The sequence below is a fragment of the Labrus mixtus genome, chromosome 3 (assembly GCF_963584025.1).
Source record: "Labrus mixtus chromosome 3, fLabMix1.1, whole genome shotgun sequence".
Classification (NCBI taxonomy): domain Eukaryota; kingdom Metazoa; phylum Chordata; class Actinopteri; order Labriformes; family Labridae; genus Labrus; species Labrus mixtus.
The window spans coordinates 17,412,846-17,435,885 of NC_083614.1; the positions used below are offsets into that span (position 1 = coordinate 17,412,846).

At 41.7% G+C, this 23,040-nt stretch overlaps 2 protein-coding genes across 3 annotated transcripts in view; both read left to right on the forward strand.

Moving 5' to 3' along the window:
* The window catches only part of polrmt (polymerase (RNA) mitochondrial (DNA directed)), a 511,894-nt gene that overhangs the window by 230,596 nt on the left and 258,258 nt on the right, over positions 1 to 23,040 (forward strand). The window lies entirely within an intron of this gene.
* Positions 1 to 23,040, forward strand: part of tmem161a (transmembrane protein 161A) — a 398,404-nt gene that overhangs the window by 84,198 nt on the left and 291,166 nt on the right. The gene's annotated exons all lie outside the window — the stretch shown is intronic.

Genomic DNA, 23,040 nt, shown 5'->3' on the forward strand with positions numbered 1-23,040 from the left:
ACTCTGAGCGTCAAGAAATAGCTGGGAGAGGATTGAACATGAAAGGGCAAAGCTGTATGTCAGAGCACGGCTCGGGCTGGGGGCCAATAACACGATACATATACTGTGAGAAGCTACAGCAAAGCATTATGGCAGACAGAGGCTATATAGACACAGTGAGATATTACACAGCACTTCATCAAATGTATTACCTCAATGATCTTCCTGTTAATGAAGACCTTATTTCAACCCTTATATAATTCTGACATTTAGCCGAATGTTGTCTCTTTAATATAAATTGACACATGTTTTTGTTGATACTATGTTAAGGCCAGCTGTCTTGTGTTGTTTGTGTTTGTTTTCTGAATCAGGCCAAGGACAACAAATGTGTCTCTTTGCCGCTTTACCTGGTCCTTCTCCTTTCATATTCCATCTGAAAAATACTGCTAATGAAAGCCTCCTACACAGCGGCCTTCTGCATATAAGCAGACACACCTCCTCCCTGTCCTTGACCTGTAGTGAACGCTTGGCTTGGCAAAGTACGAAGATAGAAGCCCGATGACACAGAAGAATGCGAGATCAATCATTGATTAGCTCATCAATTGTCATGCCTTTCCCTTGAATCATTTTATCAGCTTACATGACATAAATCCAAACTCTCTTATATTAATAGTTGGGCTGTTTGTATTCCAACAGGAAGTCAAATACCCTCAGCTTAAGACAGTACACAATTTCAAAACAAAGGCTTAACAAAATCTGTTTTTAAATGCAAATGAATGAAAATAATTAATGGAAATAGTTGAACCCCCGTGTATATTGTTAAACACATTCGTCCCCTTTTCCATGTTTAACAGTGAACTGTTTTTAAGAGTGGTCTTTTTATTAACTCTCCTTAATGTCTTAAGAGTGGGTTTTTGATACTTAGGCAATTCTGATTAAGAGAATATTAAGTAATTAAGGATGATCGATAACATATTTTAACAATAACCAAAGTCTGGATAAAGTATGGATGTTTTATGTAGTTTTCTTTTGATTCATGACATTTTTCAAGGCTGAAAATAAAATAGGACTTAAAATCATTAAAAAAAAAAAGCAAAAGCCAGAAAGTGAGCATGTTGACACATTTGATTCTGAATGTTGCAGGTGACCAAAACACACTGGCCTTACACCGATTGTGTTGTGTTCATAATGACTTCTTACGTATGAACGACCAAGAGTTGCAGCAGCAGCACATTCTCACGGCTTCCAGTCATTCTGCAACTGTCAAGAACCTCTTCTGAGAAGTCACTGCCTATTTCTGACTGCATCTGAATGTCAGTCTCAGCCTCCACACTTATCTGCTTTATGCAAGTTTTACCGTCCGTGGATGTAACTGCTTTTAGAAACAGAGAAAACAGAGTAAGAGACAAACAGAGAGAGAGAGAGAGAGAGAGCGAGAGAGAGAGAGAGGCTCAGCTGCCACCGCAAACTGAAACCCTGTGGCTCTGGGATCCAGAGGAGTTCCGCAGAGCTGGGGTTTCACACGTTGTTGTGTGATCTAAGATAAGAAACACTCAGCTGTATCCTATCTTCACTAAAAAAAACACACACACACACACACACACACACACACACACACACACACACACACACACACACACACTGACACACAGATACACACAAGAGTGTAACGGAAAATATTCCAGGATGTCATGCTGCACGAAAGCGAGTATAGAGCCCTTTTTTGTTATAATGAAAGTTCATGGCATACAGTCTATCTGCATTTGTGTGTGTATGTAACAGTGTTGTGTGTTGTGTGAATATATTTACATACCTTGCTTCAAAACTGAAAGATAACCTTGGCATTTTTATTCAATGTCAACAATGTGCTATCCCTCTACATCACAGTCAAAGTTCCATCCAACCACAGAAACAGAGAACATCACCTTTTAAAAAAAAAAAAAAAAAAAATTATATTTGTTAGGAAAGCTGTAGAGTGACAGGAAATGTGGGGAGAAATACTGGGGGCACAACATGCACCAATCAGCATCAGGACAAGGAGTTGAACCTGTGACCAGTGCAATGTGACATCGTCTCAACCTAACTGAGCTACACCAGGTCCTCGATCCATCACCTTTAAAGGGAAACCCTGGTGTTTAGTGATTTCTACACTCTTTAAGCAATAGTCTTGCTTTGTGGACAAACACTCTCGTTCAATTTTTGATGAGAGTGATGCATTATTCCCTCAAAAAATCTGCCTCCCATAGCAATTGTTCGCCAATTAACACAGCTTATATCTAATTTATTCGATCAGTACAAAAATATAAAAATAAAAACTGAACTAAACATCTGCTAGGCGAATGCAAGTCTCATACAATTTGCCAGTTTTCCTTCCAACTCTGACCAAGAAGATTGTGTATATTTCCCCAAAGGAAACAGCTATGTTTTTTCTCTTTGTAATATATAATGATCTATGAAAACACTCTATAGAAGTCTCTCTTTAAATAAGAATAATTTGGGCTGAAAACAACAGTAAATTATGGACAAACAAACAGGAGAAACAGCTACATAAGAAAACCTTAAAAAAAACAAAACCTTTCATTTCTTTCTACATTTTGTTTTCATGCATTTTGTGTCTCTTGTGTAGGTACATCCTTTTATCATTTTACATAAGAACAACAAACCAGCTCTTTGCTCTAATGAAAGCCCCATCTGCACAAGAGAGTAATGAAGTGAATGCACTGAAGATGCATTTTCTTCAAAACAGGGTATAAACATCAGAGTGGAGCCTTCCAGCCTCCTCCTCTCTCTGTAAGACCCAGGGCTGTGCGCTTGGTCAGCAGGGACCTTGTTGTCTTTTGTCTATTTTTGTTTGTTCCCTGCACAGTTGAAAGAGAAGAATGGCTTTCTGTTTGAAACATTACCTGATGGATATTTATGCAGCTGTGAGGCTGTGAAGAGAAGCTTTGATATCTTTTTCTGGCCCAACACACACACACGCACGCACGCGCGCACGCACACACACACACACACACACACACACACACACACACACACACACACACACACACACACACGTAGTTCAGCTGTAAAAATCCTGAACAAGCCATTTTTGGGCCATTGCAGGACAAGTGAACACACACATGCACTCATTACTCTCAAAGGTGTTCAGCTGTCCCTCCCCATCAGTGAAGAGCTGACCTCGGAGCTTGACCATGTGACCCGGGGGGGGAAATGGCACAGAGGTCATGGTTAAAATAAACCCTGGAAACTGGGTAAACAGGATGTGTACACCCACCCAGACATATGGCGCTCACCAATCAAACAGGGCTGAGCTGGGAGAAAAAGACAAGGAAAGCATCACTGCTGAAGCACTGGAGTGCACAGCTTCAGTGCAAATGTACTGTAATGTAATATCAATGGAACAAGCTGCTTAGCAACAAAACCAGCTTCAATGAAATGTTACTTATTTTTAGACAACTACAAACTTCTGAGAGGGAATTAAAAATGCCAAGGTATTACAGAGTGAGTGTAGTTCCATGTCACTCAACACAGGCAACCAGCATACACTGCTATTGAAACAGATCATTTCTGTCAGTCAGTGTCTGGAATGTCAGTCAGTTTCTAATTTTAGATTAAAGGCCATAGCGATCTTGCACTTCAAGCCAAATATGCACACGTCTTACATTGTTGTTTCTCCTTGAACTCTTTGAGCTAGAATATGTGTATTTCTATTTTATGCAAAACATTCTTTCCTATCCTGAAGGGAGGGTATACCTTTAGAATCAGTTTGAATTTGTTGTTTGGTTCACTTTCCTTGTGCATCCTGACATTTTTGTTGTTGTTGTTGAAAACAGGGGACTCTGTTTGACTTTGCACCACTAACCAATCAGAAGCACGAGATGAATCTATTCTGTTGATGTCATTATTTAATGTGCAAGCTGTGAACTTTAAATGACTTCCATCAGCTGATTTAGTTAAATTGGAAAGTTATAGATTGAATCAATTTAAGAGTGAAATTCAGCTGCAAATAAATGGGAATAAGATTGGGAAGATCATGTGATATAGCTGAAAGCTCAAAAACAGATTCTCAATGGACCTGGGGGTTTATTAGGTCAGCCTATCATCTGCTTTTTGGGACAAAAATTACATAGGAATCATCCTTTTCTGTGAATACACATACAAGTTTGTAAGATATTGGCATAGAATACACAAAATATAGCAGGTTACTATACTTTGTCTTTCTCATAACTGGATAACTATCACTCTTCCCCCTGTGTGCTGGGCGTCTGCACTTTGACTGTTACTGTTTTGTACAGATTTAGCTCTTGGGAGGTTTCTAGAAACTGTCATATGTCAAATGCTCTTTTTCTCAGTGTCCTCCACCTCCCTTTTTTCTCTTTCCTCTGAGAAGTAGACGAGAAATCGTTCTGCAGTTGCTCCAGTGACCTTAAGCAGCTGTGGGGGTGAAATTGGCTGAGTTTCCTTCACCTCATCCTTGTTTTTTTTCTCAGTCCTTCTGCATCTCTCTCATAGTATGCATACACCTCTCAATACAGCCTGGCAAAATCAGAAATCTTTGCCAGTTGGCATGAGGTGTGTTTCACAACCTTGGAGCTTTGATTGAAAAAATAGTGTAGCCTGAATGACACTGAAACGAAGGAGCAGTAAGACTTGACCTATCTCCCATGAAGCAAAAGCGTGTTACATTTAGCTAATCTTTGTTGCAACGTGACACAAAAGCATGAACAGCATATCTGACAAACAGCAACACAAACAACAACCCTGTCCAAGATATAATTACAGAGCTTGGCATAGCAGCAAACAGCACCCCAGGGCTCTTGCTCTTGAACCGACTGGGACAGTCCAATATTAACAAAGCACGAACCCGTTCTCCTCTATCACAGTTGGAAGTCTCCAGAGCTTTACCTACATTCTCAGGCTTGTTTGCTAATTAGGCCTGACCTCTGAGATAATTATGAGAGGTGTAGTGTTTCTCTATTCTGACCATGGTTTTCATACAAACAATGTAATTTATCATGCTAAGCACTGAATAAAAATGGGCAGAACAGGAGTTTGGATTTCCATCCAACAGGTATTCATATAGCAGCAGGGGCATGCAGGGCATGAGGGCAGAAGGGGGTAGAGAGAGAGAGAGAGAGAGAGTAAAAAGGAGTGCATGGCAGATTAATGCACATTTTTGCATCTTCCTCCTCCCTGACATCCCTGCTCTCCTCCACCATCCCTCTCGCCTCACTTATCCAGTTACTCTCTCATCCGTCCACCCTTGGCCCCCATAAGGGAATGTGGGGGTTTGAGTTATGGTGCAGCTTTACGGTGTGCTGAAACAGCTGAGGTCATGGATACAGAAAGAGCCCATGAAGCCTCGTGTGCTGAATGTAAATCAGCTGGCTTTCCTCCAGCCCGGCGCTGAGACCAAGCTGTGCATGATCTTGTCTGCTCATCCCTCCGAAAGACGCAAGGAAGGGGTATGGATCCTGCTTATCAGCCTGAGGTATGTGGGGCAGTAGTTAGCATTAAGCAAAGAATAGATCTTTTATGGCCCATGCTTCTGTTCCACACGAAATCTGTCTCTCTCTTGCTCCAGCCGGGGCTTTCTCAGTCTTCCCCGCTCTTTCTTTGTAGCCTTTGCAGAACGTGAAGCGAGGAAACACTGGCTGTGTGCGTGGGTTTGACATAGTTTCCACTGAGAAAAAAAGTGAATTTCAGCTAAACCTGCCTCAAAAAGAGAAGGGGGACAGATAAAAGGGCAAGACAGGGAGATAATTGTTTGTTAAATGCTATCTTGTTAGCAACAGAAAAAAGAAGTTGCTCTCATGCTGTGTGATGAGGTGTGAAAAAACTCCAGCATAATAACATTAAGCTCAATGCTTAATGCTTTGCCCAGCAGTAGGTTCAATTCCCATGTCCAGCAGTGTACACATTTACATTCCATTTAACTGTAAAGAAGGATAGTTGTGTGCAAATGGGTTAAGTTTAAAATGACTGATAAGCAGCATGGCAAAGGCTCTTTGTGTGTTGATGTATATGTGGTGTTTGTGTTTGTGTGTGTGTGTGTGTGTGTGTGTGTGTGTGTGTGTGTGTGTGTGTGTGTGTGTGTTTGTGCATGTGCCTGCGAGCGTGCATGCTTGTGTATGTGTGTGTGTTTGTGTGCACGTGCATGCAGGGTCTTGTCTTTGCACATGTGTAACATCTGTGTGTGTGTATGTGTGTGTGTGTGTGTGTGTGCATGCCATTAATGTTGTTTATTTGACTTTGGGGGAAGCCCTGTGCCCATTGTTCATAAAACCCCATATATGGTAATGTAAACACATCGCTTCGTAACTCCTCCGTAGGGTGCACACAAAAATGAATGAACACAGGAAGACCCGCTCTGGCAGGAAGTGGCAGCTGCTGCCATGGTAACAAACTGAAACCTGAAGCAGCAAGGGAGAGGGACTTGCGTTTCTTACTCCTTTGACGTCATTTCTAGTATACGCTCGGCAGCAGCTGCAGAGCACACAAAGCAAACAAAAAATGAAGAACTTTTCACATGCGTAATGAAAAATTATGAGAATCCTGATCAAAACTTTTTTCTCATTTCAAGTAAATCATAGTACTGGAAACTCCCCATATGTTCACCACTATCAAGGACAATGATTAAAAAGCAGTTCTGACAATATCAACAAATAATAATAGCATATTATCAAAAGTGTGACTGATGAATATGCAAATGCTCTCTGTGTTTACGCCAAATTGGCAATATGGTTCTAACACATTTTTTAACTCTAGTGCTAGCGCTTTTACAGCTTAGTGGTGTGTGAAACGAGTGCAGTTTTATTATTTACACAACCTCTGCTTTAGTAAATCTGTGCTTCTCAGTTCTGGCAAAGAATGCAAACCCATTATGAAGCCAGCAGGACTTTAAACCAAAATGATAGAAATAATGTGGGAGCTATCAGATCATTTTTGTGTAATGCGCTTGTGTGACTTCAGGGAGTGAAATAGGACGAAACAAAGCAATCGTCACCACCAGCTGGAAGAGGGTGTAGAAGATGCTGAAAACTGGGAAGTGGAGGAGGACTGCGTGCGTGCATGCATGCATTAAGGAGGGGGGGGGGGGGGCAAGAAAGAAGTGCCAGAAGCGCACATGTCATGCTGTCAATTTTTTAGGTCATGGCTCAAATAGAGGATGTCAAAGCCTCTGATGCCTGCAGGGGTGAAGCAGTTAACTTGTTCATTTAACAATCTCTGCAGGGAACCTTTTTTAAATTATAGTGAGAACAACCTAAAAAGCACCTCTTTTTTAACCTAGGTTTAGTTTTTTGTGTGTTGCTCTTTTAGTCACTGTACTGACCCACTTTGGTTGAACAGTAATTGTTACCACAGATTAATAGAATCCAACACAGGGGCATTTTTGCCAACAGATATAGTCACCTTCTACCCCAGTATATTTGATTTGTTGTCAGTCAAATGGCAAAGTGTCCTGGGCAAAAAAAGGAGCTCCCTCGTGGCCCAAAAGCTCATCCTTCCCTCGCTTTTCTTCCCTTTCCCCCACCCCCCTCATTAAAAACTCTGGATCTACACACATTTATCCTGCTTTGTCCCTCACTCATTAGCCACAGCCTTATCCTTTGTAATTAGCTGTGGCTTCTTAATGCTGCTGTTGTGTTTTAGCATTGAGGTTTAAAAAGGTAAAGGGGGGGGGGTCAGATTTCTTTTGGCCCTCAAGGCTAAATCCATATACAACGAACCTCTTTTAGGGGAGGGGATTCAAGTACTAAGGAGGGCTTAAGATGAGATGTGTATGCATAGATTGGGGAGGGAGGGGGTAAATCTTGATCCCACCACCACACGAGCTGCGTGTACTTTGCATAATGGGATGTTACATACACACATCTACAGACAAACATTTATTATCCCCCCCCCCCCCCCCCCCCCACCTTCTGAACCCCCCATCACCTTCTTTTCATACAATAGAGGTAAGGGACAGGTGCTGCTGCCTTGTGTGTTTTTTCTTTTAGATCCTCAGACATTTTCTCCCAGTCATTAACCCCTTCCACACCCCACAAAGACACATCCGCCCACACACACACACACACACACACACACACACACACACACACACACACACACACACACACAGACAGTTAGCAATATTATTTGATGTATGTCAGTGGCTATGATTTATGATCATCAATCCCTCAGAAGGGCCATACGTTGAAACATCTGTGTCTGTGGCGGTGTATAGCATTCTGTGGTGTCAGCAGCTGCATTTGTTGGAACCTTTTGATTTCATCTGTTAGGACCTAAAGGTAGGTCAATGCTTGTAAAAGATGGCAATATCTAATTTTAAAACAATAACTTTGTATATACTGTATATGTATGTCTGTTTAGCTTGATTGTTAGAGTCAGCAAACTACATTCAAGCAAAAAATGTAATACCAAGGACATATAGATTCTGTGTTGTTTTGGTTTGTGGGACTCTTACCCCTCTCTCTTTAACAGTAATGCAGCACATGAGGTGTGTACGTGTAGTCCAAGTCAAATATTGTTACAGCTTTATTTCCCCAAATCTAATGGTTCAGACAGAAAACAGAAAACCACATTTAAAATGAAACAGTTCGGGTTATCACAGTGATGTTCTTGACTGTGCGGTTGTTGAACATTTAAATCCATAATTTTAGAAAAGAAAAAAAACACAGAGTTTGGACAGCACATATGGCCCACTTAACATAAAAATACAACATAAAAATTCAAGGTAAAGTCATGATGTTTAAGTGGTCTAAATCAATGAATCAGCCATCATATTGCTTTCACACTATATGATGCACATTTCCTTTTTCCAAATATGTTTTGGAGAAAATGTCAACTCTTGAATACATTTAAGGGTTATTTTTTCACCATCCAGTAAAGGTAGTATTTAACATGATCAGAATGTGTTGCTGGCCTGACTAAAAGCTGCAAGTTTCTTAATAGACGCGCACACACACACACACACACACACACACACAAGGAATACATCACCCTTGAAATTAGGATTTTGTTGATTTAGATATGTACATAAAAAATGTTCGTATCTCAAGTCAAGTCGACACTGGTGTTTCTCTGTAATGTAAGTTACAGAAGTAAAACAGATCAGTATCGACCAATTTACCCAGTACTTATAAAGCGCATAATGCCCTAAACAGAAGATAAAGAGGAACAGTCATTTCCCAAGGTTCCTTTGGAAAAGCTATTAGATTATTTAAAAATAGAATCATTGTCATGTTGAGCTCTCCATTAATGATGCAGTTTATGTGTCAGGGTCTTCCAGTAACAAAGCAGCTGTGAGTGACACATCACGGGCCCTCCAGTAGATACCACTGAGTGTGATCCAATTGTCCATGGTGGGATCAGTGGATCAGCTGAGACCCCCCTGCTATGCTGCCCTTCCTCCCCCCTCCCCCAAAACAGTGTGGGGCCGCTGGTACAAGTGGGGGGCGATGATCAATAAGGATTTTGTGTTTGATTGTCTGTGTGTATATGTGTGTCTGCTGTGGTCGTTTGGTGTCTGTTTCCCAGTTACTGTGTTCCATCTGTTTGTGTGTGTGTGTGTGTGTGTGTGTGTGTGTGTGTGTGTGTTTAAGTGTCGTGAGGAGGGGGTTGCGGCAGGGGGGGGTCTTTTAGTTCAGTGCTATAGTTGTGACTGATAGGGTGGCAGGCCCCAGCGTGTGGGGGCCCAGGGGAGCGGCTCTGTATTGGCGGACTCTGTAGAGAGGCTTTCTGTTCCCCCATCGATCCTAACATGTCAATTAGACAGATTCAAATAAATGTGCCCTCAACCTCTGCAGGCTGGCTCTATGCAGAGACTCCCATGTAAGCGACACCCACACATCAGCCCCCGTGTCACCGGAGCTGGGCCGATACCAAAGGGCCTTCTGGGTTTGAATTGACCGTGAGCTTTTCCGCTGCATAGATTGTTTTTCACTTTGACCCCGGCCTCTGCTCACGAGCAGTCAGATAATGTGTGTGAAACTACAGACCTTATGTAGGTGAATTACCTTTCGAGGCTCTGAACTTCCTTTTGCTTTCTCTGAAAACCAACTTCAGTTTGCAGAAATAAAATCAGGGGGAAAGTCTGCCCCAAGCATGTTTTTGAGAGAAAATGAAAAAATATTTACTGAATAAAATATGTTTGTACTTCTGAAGAACTCTTTTGATGGTACTTCAGAAGAGGTGCACAGAGGCATTTCTGCTGAACCATTATGAGATTAGTAGGTTAAACTTAGGCGATTTTGAACTGATTCAACATGTTAATTAATCTCCCCCCCCAAACATTAAAAAAATGGGCTCATGAACTGTAATGTTTTCAAATCAAGCTGTTTTAATCTTTTTTTTTTTTGGAAATAATCAAAGTCTAATTTTTGTGAAGATTAAAATGAATAGCTGCTAAAACTCCCGGGTCATCAAAGTTAATTTATCAGAGGTAGTTAGCTTAGCTTAGCACAAACCTGGTATCTAATAGTAGTAAGCTGGCTTGTCTCCATTTGAAGGTAAAAAAAAATCTGCCAACTGATACCTCTGAAGCTCATCATAAGCACATTCTATCTTTTATGTTCAACTAATACAGAGCCCAAAAAGTAAAAGATAATTTTGTGCTTCAGAGTGAGCTATGTATAGCAGCTTCTCCATGTTACTTCCTTGAGTTTTTTGAGACAACTACCCCTAGCCAAGAATGAGCAACGTTACGGTGCAACAAAATAAAAATGCCAAATTACCCCTTTTGTTTCCTTTTTTTGTACTGATTACATAATGAGATATAAAGTTCCATTGAGAGAGCTTTAGAGGTGATGGTTGAAGGAATTTGGCTCCTTTTTTATGAAGCTAGCTCTTGCCCCCTGTTCTTTGTGCTAAGCTAGGCTATGCTGACAAGATGTGTCTGCTGTCTAATATTCATATTGACAAGAGAGTAGCATTGATATCAGCTCATCTTAATCTTCAACAGAAAGTGAGGCGGTGTATTTGCCAAGATTTTTTCAGAATTACAAAATTGTAAGTCTAGATTGATATAGAAGGTTATTTCTCCTTTGTGTCTGAACACCCATGCGGACACACAGAAACGCAAACAGACATTTGAAGAGCCCGGATGAGACAATAAAATTGTCCAAACAAGCCCACCATTATGGAGACAGATTAGGGGTGAGGTCTCTTGAAGGTAATGACAGCGGGAAGTGAGTGACCCTCTGACTGGAGGTGATAAACCAGTACTTCCTCTATCTTTTTCACCTTACTCAGTTTCTGCTCCTGCTATATATTGTCTCCTCTCCATCAACCCTCAAAACCCAACTCTTCACGCCTCCTTCCCCTGAGCAGACACCCCTGTGAGAAGACGCCCCCCCACCTTCCTTCTATACCCTCCTCCATACTGATCAGTAGGATTTACTATGCACTCGTCCACAGTTCTCAGCCGGTCACACACGCCCTCTGGGTCGATCCAGGTCGAATTCAATTTGTAAGATATTATGTATTGATCCCTGTTCTTCGTCCTCCCCCTCATCTTTTTGCAGCTCTGGCAGGCACTCATTGACCCACATGCACGATTTCTCGGATCATCATCATCACAGGAGTGTGACAGTCTGAGCCAGTATTAGGGTTGGTGGCCTTAGGCCTTTAGTGGCGACCCTCTGTCACATCTGCTGCCTGAGATCTTCTGAAATCTAAGACTTTAAAGTGGGACTGCTGATGAGGGTGCAGCTTGTGTTGAGAAAAATGCAATGCACAATCTGTTCTGAAAGCAATCAATGCTCAAGGGGCCTCTTTTATGAAAAGTGATTAGCGGAAAATGTTTGATCAAACTAGTCAAGTTTTCTTGGCCTCTGGTTAAAGCATAGTTTTAGGAAAACTTCAATGGAAACTACATTTGGCCACAGTTATGCCTCTTTATATTGCTGCTTTTTGCATATTGTTAGAAAAATTTATAACCAGACCAATGCTTCCTATAACCATCACATTTTGCCATTAGCTTAGCCAACAGCCTCTAAATCTTTCAGATCAATAGTTGTTCCCCAGTCCCTCCATCAAACCCACAAGTAAATAATTCAAATGAGATAGTTAAGCCCCTTGGAATATAAATTGTGGAGGGAAAAAAAATCCTTTTTGTGGTTTGGACGTGCGATTTACTGGCATATATTCTCTGTGGTGAACTGGGGGGGGGGGTTAGGAAGGGCTCCTCTATAAATTTGCAGGTTAAATCAATGACAGTGTTGACTGGATAAATTGAGATCTGAAGAGCTTTTATGACTTTCTTATTACATTAACATCAAATATTCAGGAGTCTCTAGATCATTTTCCCATTTAGCATACCGTAGTAATACTGTGTTTTCAAAACAAAAAGGTGACCAAACGTTTAGCCGGTGGCTGAACATACACACGTCGGCCTCACAGAGCCTCAACCCCCTATTCCACCCAACACAGTTTTTGTGCTCCACAAATGAGTGGCACATTAACAGATGAGCGGAGGTCCTGCATGGCTGCCACAGATAAGAGAAATAAGGTCACTTGCTAACAGGGGAGAAAGCGCTATGCCAAGGTGAGCAATAGCTATGACATTTCACAAACTAGGCTAATTCCCCAGAAAATATAGAAAGGGCACGTTGCACATTATTGCATCACAATGATGATCATCTTTAAATCATATTAGAGTCACACTTTTTTCTCTTTTGTAGGGTCTTCTGTGTGCAGAAATGTTTTTTTATCAAAGAGACTGAAGCCATCACAAAAGGCACATAAATAAATGACAACGCTTCTGGCTGTGAATTCTAAAACACAGCTCGATAAACGAATATCAGAGAAGTTACTGAACACAAAAAGAAAAAAAAAATCTTTAAAGGACAAATGCCTTTTACATTTTTATCAGTGCCAGACGCTACTCAGATATCCATTGTCTCAAACTGAGGACATGAGGGACTCAGCGTGCCCGTGCACATGTGTACTTAAGCTAGTACCAAAGCATCTGTGTGAGTAAATGTGTATGTGCATATAGGGGGGAAAGGGAAAGAAGACCGGAGGCATTCTGAAGAGTCCCTGTGGGTTGTGCGTAGGATGGTATTGTGGAGTTTCCTCGTCAGCGTGTGGGATTCCCTCTGTTTACCCCGCCACTTCCTGTCCCAACAAGGAAGCATGAAACACTCCGTCTCCCCTGGCTGGAAACCTCAGCCAGCTTCGCTTTGTGACTCACATCATGACCTTCAGCCAAACCCTTGTCACATGACATTTTTAGAAGAGCCCAAGGGGAAATTAAATGCTAGAAGAGTAAAAACGTGCATGCTGACAGTATATTTTAATTGTCTGTTCAGCGTTGTGTCTTTTGCCAAGTCCCATTACCAATAACAACAATTACTCGGGGGTAAATTTAACCTCACATGTTTGTGAAAAAAAATATCCTAGTAGGAAAATTTAGATCAACTCAACCTTGCAGGAGCTGATGGAAGTATAGTCGCTCTTGTGTTTTAATAACTGAAAGTGTTACCACCAAATGTAGTACAGAGAAGAACAACACTATAGTTCCATGGACGGATGACAAGATTGATTAAAATTCTGTACTAAAAATATTTTTTTTCCCAAAGTCACACTCACACACTTAGAGAACTTGCTTGGGGTTCAATTTACTCTTGCATGTATACACCTGAATCAGACCCAAACTGACCTTGGTGTTCTGCTCATGCTCCACAGTTCCCGTACCAGGGTTCAACTTGAACTGCATAAATGTATTGAATAGCAGATGTCATGATGTAGCCTATCTTCTGATATCACAGTTAGCTTGAGGGACAGTGTGCATCGCAGTTACACCAAAGGTAGAGCGTTGAGTATGTATGAACGATACAGAGCTGTAAAGTTGTCTTTTTTTCCCACTTTTTGACATATTTCTTAGCTAAATGAATAGCTAAGAAATGTGTCAATCACCAATCAAAGTTAACTCACCCAACCAAGATGCTGACTGGCACAAACCCTGCTGCAGGCAACCACAAAGAAAGAAGTTACAGCCAAGAACCTATGCAGAGCTGAGTGCTTTGAGCAGACATGCTGGATCTAAACCACTGGACAGACTACAGTTCTCCTTGGAAAAAGTCCTGCAATAGTTTCCCTCACTGCTTTCACAGCATTACGAGTGCTTTTCACCAAAGTTCTAATATTTAATTCTTTTTAAATTCAGTCGGGTTTACTAATTGGACTGAACAACTGACAGACAACTCTCATAATCACCCATGCAGCAAGCAGGGTAGATAAATATACTGTCTTTATAATCATTCATATTTTTTTTTAAAGGGCTAAGGCATCAAATTGAGTTATTTTTCAACTTCATGTGGCTTTTTTATTTCCATCATAAAACTCGACTAAACCCCTGAACTGTGTCACAATGCATCACCTCTGACTGAGTGATGACTGCCTGTTGTTTTTGTTTCTGAGTATAGTGTCTTGGAAGTGTGCTTCCTTCCTTCCTGCCCTCCAGATCTTAGCACTGTCTGAGTTTGGTGTCATGGGCCAACAGTCAGAGATGAGGCCGGCGGTGCGCCTGGACTACATCAAACACGCACCAGACGCTGCATCCGGAAGACAGGCAGGAACCGTGAAGCTCTGCTCGGCTCTGTCACTGTCTATCATCAAGAAAAAACTGACCTAGAATGAGTGGTGCTGCATAGATGGGGGCGTCAGGCAGGTGGGGAGGGACGTAAGCCAAAAAGCAGACTGCTTTCTGTCAGTGTGTTCTTCTGCTCAGCCCTTGTCTGAACTTTGTGTTCAGAGGGAGAGAAAATGAGAATATCAGAGTTTTGCTTGGTGCAGGGCAATTATAAAACACAGTACATGCCAATTTTTTCTCAGGGAAAAGGTTATTTTGAGCAGACGGAGATAGACTTTCCACTCGACCTGTGTATAATCAAAGCAGCATAACAATGAAACCAGGTTCTCTCTGTGGTTTCCCCCTGCAGCTTTTTGACATTTAGCAGAGCTCACTTTTGACTTAATGAAATGTGAATGAAGAGAGAGAAGAGGTAACATGTGTGATTTTTGCTGCATTCATGTACTACATGCAGCCAATCCACAATCAGTTGCTCGGAACACACACATGTAGAATAAATTAATGGCTTGAGTCCAACACCGGTTATTTTTAATGTTTACTTAACTTATATCTGAAAGATGTTGGCCTTTGAAATTCTGTTCTTTATGAAGCATTGAAAGATGACTGTTGTAAAAATGCATGACTTCACAAACTGTATCACATTTCAAACTGGAATTCTAACGTGTAAAACCCGAACAAGACCAGTCAGGACTACCATTCCACGACAGGAGGAAACTAGCCCAGACTGGACCGGATCAGATCAGATCCGTCAGATCAGTCTACGCAGATTGTCTCAGCCAGTCTGGAAGTATTGATCTCTATGATTGATCTAAAGCTCTGTCCATCTGCCTGATCCAGACCTTAATGCCACAGGACAAAGAGGTGGGAGTGAGGACGGTTGGTGGAGAAGTATAGCAGAGCTAACACAAACAAATAAGTGCAGATAGGATGGCGCATTGGGGAAGTGTAGGCGGAGTAGGAAATCGAGGGAGTCTAGCCTAGTCTGTAGTCTGGACAGCTGGTGTTGATAACTAATCTGCCCATTGCTGGCACTTTTTGTAAAACATGAAACCAGGCAACCTGATAGCATGAATTAATAAATGAACAATTTTCTTCTACAACGGGGCCCCCCTGTTCCACTGGGGCTTCTTTACACAGACACAATAGACACTGAGAGGGGCCCACAGGGGTGTTCATTCCCTCAAGAGCCAACTACACAGACCACTGCATGACTGAGAACCACTTGATCAAATAATGACACCAGGAGCTGATATCCCTGCTTATTTACCCGTCGGAGTAATATGCAGTGAGGGATCTGTGAATAGCATTTGGGAGGGTACTGACTGCCACTTCTCCGTTTCTTTTTTTCCCCAGTTGTTTAGAGCAGGCCTAATAAGCAGAGTGGGTGGTGAATGAGGACCCATTAGCTCAATAGCTGAATGAAGTGAAGCTCAGGCTGGCTTCTTTTCACACCTGGCAATGGGAACACCTGCACCCAAACACAGGAAAGGCGTGGTAGGGCAGGAAAAAAAGGGTAAGAGGTGGGAAGGCTGACTTTAGGAGAAAGGTGGGATTAAGGAGCAGAATGAATGAAAGAAATGTTCATATTTGTTTCCTTGGAAATAATTGAGAAAATCAAGTAACTATATTCAAACGATGACCTTTTTTCCTCTGATTGATTCTCATTGAATGAAGCTCTGCTCTTGTGACGGTGTACCATGTGTTCCACGATCCAATGTAACAAACATTTTTTTGTTGTTGTGATTTACAAATCTGGAACACAGCAGTAACCGTTTCCCATTCTCAATGTGATGTCAGAAAAAGGCATCTACGTGGATATGATGAACACTACTCAGCTGCAGTCATCTGCTAGTTAGCTTGGATTAGCATGACATTTAGACTGGATATATACGTGAAAATATCTAGCTTGGCTTGGATCAACAACAAAAAAATTGACCTCCAGCATCTATAGAGGTCACTTAAGCTGTTTGTCATACATGTACAACTCCTGAGTATATCCTGAAATTGTTTGGGTCAGCTGCATGTGTGAATGCAAATGGCTAAGTTTTTTCAGCCTGACTCTACCTGGACTTTTCCCCCCAAGGAGCCCCCTTGTATAATTTCCATGTCAAGTTGCAGTGGGTTAGGATGCAGCAAGAAATATATGAAAAATTCACAGCAAGCCACTGAGACAGTGAATATCCAATTAAACTTGGCATTGATATAAAGACAAAAACTGTCAATTTAATGTTGGTCGCTTCTTCCGCCATCCTGGACTTTGGCAGCGTCTTTTTATATGTCTATACATTGTGAGGTACATGATGCATGAGCAACTCAAAAATATTTCAGGTGCAAGCTGAACTGAACATTTTCAGAAAATGTCTTGGTTGCATATGTTAAAACATTTTTCGGAACATTTTAAATGTTTGTATCTCAACCATCTAAAACCTTCTGATAAAAAGGACAGTTAGTGGTTCTATTCTGGTCATCAGCCTGACAATTTATATCTGAGCTACATGCCCCCAAACATCACTTACTGTTTTAAAGTTACCTTTTTTTCTTTAACTGCTATATCTTGTTTGTTCTCACTTCCTGGAAAGGCAACTCATCCTAGATGTCTGTTTTACAATTGACAGCTGCAATTGATGTAACTGATGACGAAAGGTGAAAAGAATGAGGCCGAGGCATTGTGGGTGCTGAGTGAGCCTGTCAGAAGGCTGATGTATGGCAGAGCAGATGCAGTGGAGGGAACTGAGGGGATGGTGGGGGCGGTTAAAGGCTTGGCTGAGGTAAGCTGGCAGGCGGGGCAGAGAAGAGAGGAGAAGAACAGACAGACAGAGAGAGAGAGAGAGAGAGCAGAGGAGCAGGCATGTGAGCTATGTGATGATTATCAGAAAACACAGGGGCCGTCTGTTTTCCACCCTGCCTGGCCTGGGAGGCACAGGGCTGGGTCCCTGAGCAGGTGTGCAGGGTGGGGAAACACAGGAAAGGGAGGGGGAGGGGCAAAGAGAGACAGCACAGGGAAATGAAAACTAAAGTTGAAGTGAGAAGGACAGGAAAAGACTTATTGGAGAAAGACAGAGGTGAATATTGATAAAAAAAGTAGTGGAAGACATGAGGTCTGGATGACATAGTAGCTGTGGGCAATCGTGTGTGAGATGAGAACAGAGGTCAAAAAAGGTGGAAGAGAATGAGACCATGCTTGCTTGCAGCTATCCTGGTCATTAGCGTCCCTCGCACAGCTCAATAAGGAGCTCAGACTCTGGAAGACTGTATGCCTTACAGCATTCGTCTGTATGGTTAGATGTCAATATAGAAACAGCAGTGTATCAGAGGAATCAGAGGGATCAATGGAGAGGAGAGCTGAGTGTAACTGGATCACTGTGACCCTCAGCTGACCCTTCATCACCAGGACACACGCTCTTTGTCACCTGTCCCCGAGATGCACACACCTGCGCTGCCCTCTGTTCCTCACAGATAAACACAATTGACCTCTCACCTTACGGGTTTATGATCACACCAGGTCACTTTTTTCCTCACTTTTTTCCATCTTTCTTTCTGTCATTGCATGCATTGGTTCCCAACCTGGGGTTTGTCTGCTCTGTGGTAGTCAAAATTAGATCTGCACATATTAACTAAAATCAAGATAACAAGCCGACTGAATAGATCATATTAAAGTATTTTGGTAAGAACAAGTATGTGTATGCCTATTCTGCCTATTCAGGATTTTCAAAGAAAAATGTTAAACATGTAAAACAGAAAAGAGACATTTATCAATGAAAATAAGTAAAATTGAAGTTCATGTTTGACAGTTATGCATCGCCTTATTTGTGTAGGTACTTGGGTAGCTCTGCTTTTATAGATAGTAAAGGAAAAAGGGTTGCAACAACTGATTTAGAGCATATCATATGTTTGCAGCAGGAGAAAATAAATACCGTAAGTGCATTCATCTTTTTTTAGGTTATAAGGGTGGCTAGTGGAAGTTATTTTAGATCAGCTCAGGAGCAGTTCTGCACATTTTGTGGTATTTTCTGGATGCTTACTTTGATTAGTCTTAATCAAATCACTATTACTCAAAAGGGAACTTCTTAGCTCACCAAGGTCAAAAATTTGCCTGTTACAACACACATGGGTACTTGTGTGGTTGTTTTGAAATATTCCAATCTTGTACTTCTGTTTCTGAGTATGTTTGAATGCTCTGAAAGGGCAAATAATTGTGACTCCACAGTGCAGCTTAATTAAGCGCAGATAAATCAGCAGAGACTAGCGTAGGCCCTGCATGTACACACATACACAAACACACACACACCCAATCATACACAGGCATGCACAGCCCTTGTTGCCGTGTCAGCTGCTGCTGCTTCTGGTAAAGAGCGCAGGCTGTGGGAGTGCAGGGACATTTCTCGCTAAGGGAAGTGGTAGGTTTTTCGCGGTCTCGTTTTGAGCCCTGTGTGTTGAGAAATGGACGAAAACTGCTTTCATTTCGAGCCGAGAGGCTAGCAATTACACTCTGCTCGCACTCCGGCTACTCACGTGACCAAGATGCAAGAGGCTTTTTATTGCACCAACGAGCCCCTCCAAGGCTGATATGCCAAGAATGAAAAATAAAGAGTCAACAACCCCCCTCTCCTTTTCTTCATCCACCACCCTGACCCTCTTCTTTGCACACACTCAAATAAACAGAGACACACATGCACACATGCCGTATCTTGCCCTCTGTACAGCTTCCAGCCCCATACGTGCTCGCAGCTCATTCTTTACATTCATCAGACTCGCAGTATAATGAATACCTTGCACAGGAATGAATGGATTCTCCAATAACCCTCCAAATGTTCTCGGGCTAACATAACCATTGCTCCATTGAAATAAAGATCAATATCCAGAGACAATAGATGACTAGCAGCATCAGATGAAAACAACAAGCACTCATTTAATTGGTGGAGAGTTGTCATTAATCTAGACCAGTGTGTGTGTTTCCTTCAATAAGTGTGTGCCTCCCATTGTCTGTGTGTCTCGCTTTCTATTATTCAAAGTGCTTGATTTTATTTCCTCTCCTCCCAGGCACTGGCAACGCATCTTTTACAAGTCAGGGAGGACGTTGATGGATTGCTGCGAGGCAAGCCAGAGAGGCACAATTAAGATTCCATCAGGATAAAGGTAAAGGTAAATTATTTACATTAACAAGAAGGCTCAGCACCACCCAAACATTCCTCATAATGAGGGGGGGGGGGGGGGATGAGCTGGCTTCCGTAAATTCTTTGTGCTTAAATCAATGAGCCATGTAAATGTTTGTGCGTGTAGTTGTGTTAGGGGTGTTAGGGTGGGGAAAGACATCCGAGGCCAGGTAGAGCAATGATACGTTGGTTGGCTTCCCTATTTGTCTTTTAAATTGTGAAGCAAAGACCACAGATTATCTCAAATAAAGTGATCTAAGTTTACTCAAACCTTCCTCAATAGGCATGACTCTGACCTTGAAACGGTTTCTGTTGTTCTGTCAGCTGCTTTCTTTTTGCATAGAATAGTTGTCAAGACAATATCAATAATAGGCAGAATTGGATTGCAACTCTTTTAATTGTGTAATATTCAGAGCTACTATTCATCAGTGCTTGCCAAAAATGTCATAATGTACAGCAAGGATTGATTTAAGATAATTTATGACACCCCGTGCAATAACACAATATTGGCCTCTTTGAGGCAGTGGCAACTCTTAGTTTCACAACACTGAAAGCAGAGGTGGGATAAAGTCATTGTGTTGCAAGGCACAAGTAAGTTTAAAGTCTTTGGTCTGAAGTCGAGAGTCACGTCTCAAGTAAAGACAGGCAAGTCTCGAGTAAAGTCCAAAGACCTAAACAAGCCATTAGCACCTAATGAAATGGCATTTCACCAGTGTACTGTACTTTCAAATTTCACAGATATATGTTGAAATAATATCTAAAACAACAAGGACTATGACATTTGGCCTCCTTAATGGGTTCTCCTATACCTTGGTGATCAGGGGGATGTGACATAAACACTGTAGATATCAGCTATCAAAGACCCTAACCATTTATTTGAGAAAGGTCCCCTAAAACAGGAATAGCAGGCGGATCGTTGTTGTAAAAGTGAGTTGAACTGCAGAGTCTCATAACTATGACTTATCAAGGAATCTACTGTTGATATAAAATATTAGAGAAAACTATAAGTCCCACGGATGGAGATAGACAAATAGAAAAGCAAATGAGGAAGGAATCAGAAAAACAAACACGACAAAAAAAAAGTCACTGTGGACTATCTGAATATGAAACGTTGATTTTGGAATGAGTTAGTTTGACAAGTTTCCAAACAAATTTTACCCCCCCTATGTTCTTTGGACTTCATTTCTAAACTGACAAACTGTGTAACAGTCAGGTTTGTTTGGGACATGTGCAAACATTTATGCATCTCCTCAGATTTCCAGCACTAGGTCTTCTTTTGTTTGAATTAGTGAACCCTTGAGTGTATTTTGGCGACACGTAGACTCCAGCTTCTCCTTTTTAAAACCTCTAAAAAGGGATTCAGACAAATCTAAATATAGCACACGCAGAACATCGGTATAAGAGCGTGTTAAAGCTAAATCATATCAGAAAACTGACGCTACAGACTGCCTAAAATGTATGTGAGGTTGTTGGTATAAGGCCGTAAAATACTGGACTTTAGCCCAAATATGAGATGCTTTACCTGTTCTTTCCCGTGAATGATATTTCTCACATTTTGTATTACATTTCATAAGACAGGAGTATTCTTTTCACCTCACTTTATTCACTGACAGCTAAAGTAAATATTCAAATAGTAGATACATTAATGTTGCTATAACTGATTATCATATAAGCATTTGTTAGATATTCAAAGAGCTGTTCCTCAACTTTGTGACTCTTGAACATTCAAAGGCTCTTGTTGTTGTTCATTTGTAGCTCCAATATATGAATTATTTAAATCACAGTTTGATGAAACACAAATTGATATAGGTGGCCTAAGCACTAGTTTGGGAACCACAGGATCATATGAAAACCTCTACAGCAGACTTGTCCCAACTTGATAAGCTTCAACAATATCATGCTACACATCAGGTATTCAATGATATAACAAAAATACTGTAATTATACTCACAATGGTCATTCCTCTGAAGAACTCACCACATTTGGTTAAAAAGGCATATATTTGACCTTTCACTTATAATGCAGTACTAACTGGGGAGGCTGTGGCTCAGTGGTTGGTTGTTTTTCAACCAGAAGGTCGGGGGTTTCGATCCACAGCTAACCCCAAGTGCTCCCGCTGCTTCGTCCCCAGTGTATGAATGGATTAGTTCTTACTGATGGACACTTACAGCAGCATGTGCCATCAGAGCGTGAGTGGTAGGTGTGACCTGCGGTGTAAAAGAACTTTGAGTAGTCACAAGACTAGATAGGGCCGTACAAGCTCAGGTCCATTTATCATTTAACTTACTTTTACTTACAGGACGTGACATGTGAACTTCCTTTAATTCTGCTGCATTACAAATGTTTCACCACTCGAAGCTTCTTTTTCTGAGTTGAAAACGAAACAAGCCTTATTTTGTAGTGTCCCCTCTTATCCTTCATCACTGATGCCTGCTTTGCTGTCAAGATGAATCTGAAAGCCACATGACTCCTTGCAGGCAGAGATGCCCTTGGCTTGATGGGATCAATCAGACGACATGCCTCAGAGAGAAAGCTCTGTGTCTCCGTGTGTGCAAAAAAAAACATGTGCACGTTTTCAGTTAGTATGTGTTTGCATATTTGCACACAAGTGTTTGTTCATACCAGTAAATGCATGTGTTTGCCCACTCATGCTCAACATTAAAGTTTTAATGAATGACAGTGCTTTTGCGTGTGCATGTGTGAGACAGCCAGGGGGGAGGGAGAGAGAGCGAGAGAGAGAAAGAGAGTGGGTGGCATACATTTTGACAAAGTTCCCCATTTTTCAGAAATAATCACTTGTTCCTGTTACAGAGACAGAGTCGTGTAACTCCGGGGCTGCTGAGAAGGCAACACCATAAAAAACCCTCCTTCTATTTTCTTTCTCTCCATCTCTCTCTCTCTCTCTCTCTCTCTCTCTCTCTCTCTCTCTCTCTCTCTCTCTCTCATTCCGGGTGCATCTGACCCTTGTCCTTGTGGCAGCTAACGAGGGGGTGTGGCTGTCACTGGAGGCGTCGGGGCTAAATTACCATATTAATTAGCTCATCCTTTGACCGACAAACACAGAACTGAAATGTCACCACACTCACACTGGCCATAGGAAACACAATTAGCGGAAGTCATTATTGTTTTAGTAATGCCGTGTGTTTCTCACTCCATTTCCTGTGCCCTCTACTCCTCCGCTCCTCTACTCCTCCTTCTACTCCCTCACGCTTGTCTGTGTTGTTTGGGCCTTACAAGCTTTGCTGCCTGCTTGAATAGCGTGTAGCTCAAATAGCAGCCATGTAGGATGGAGTTAGTCATGTACTTAAA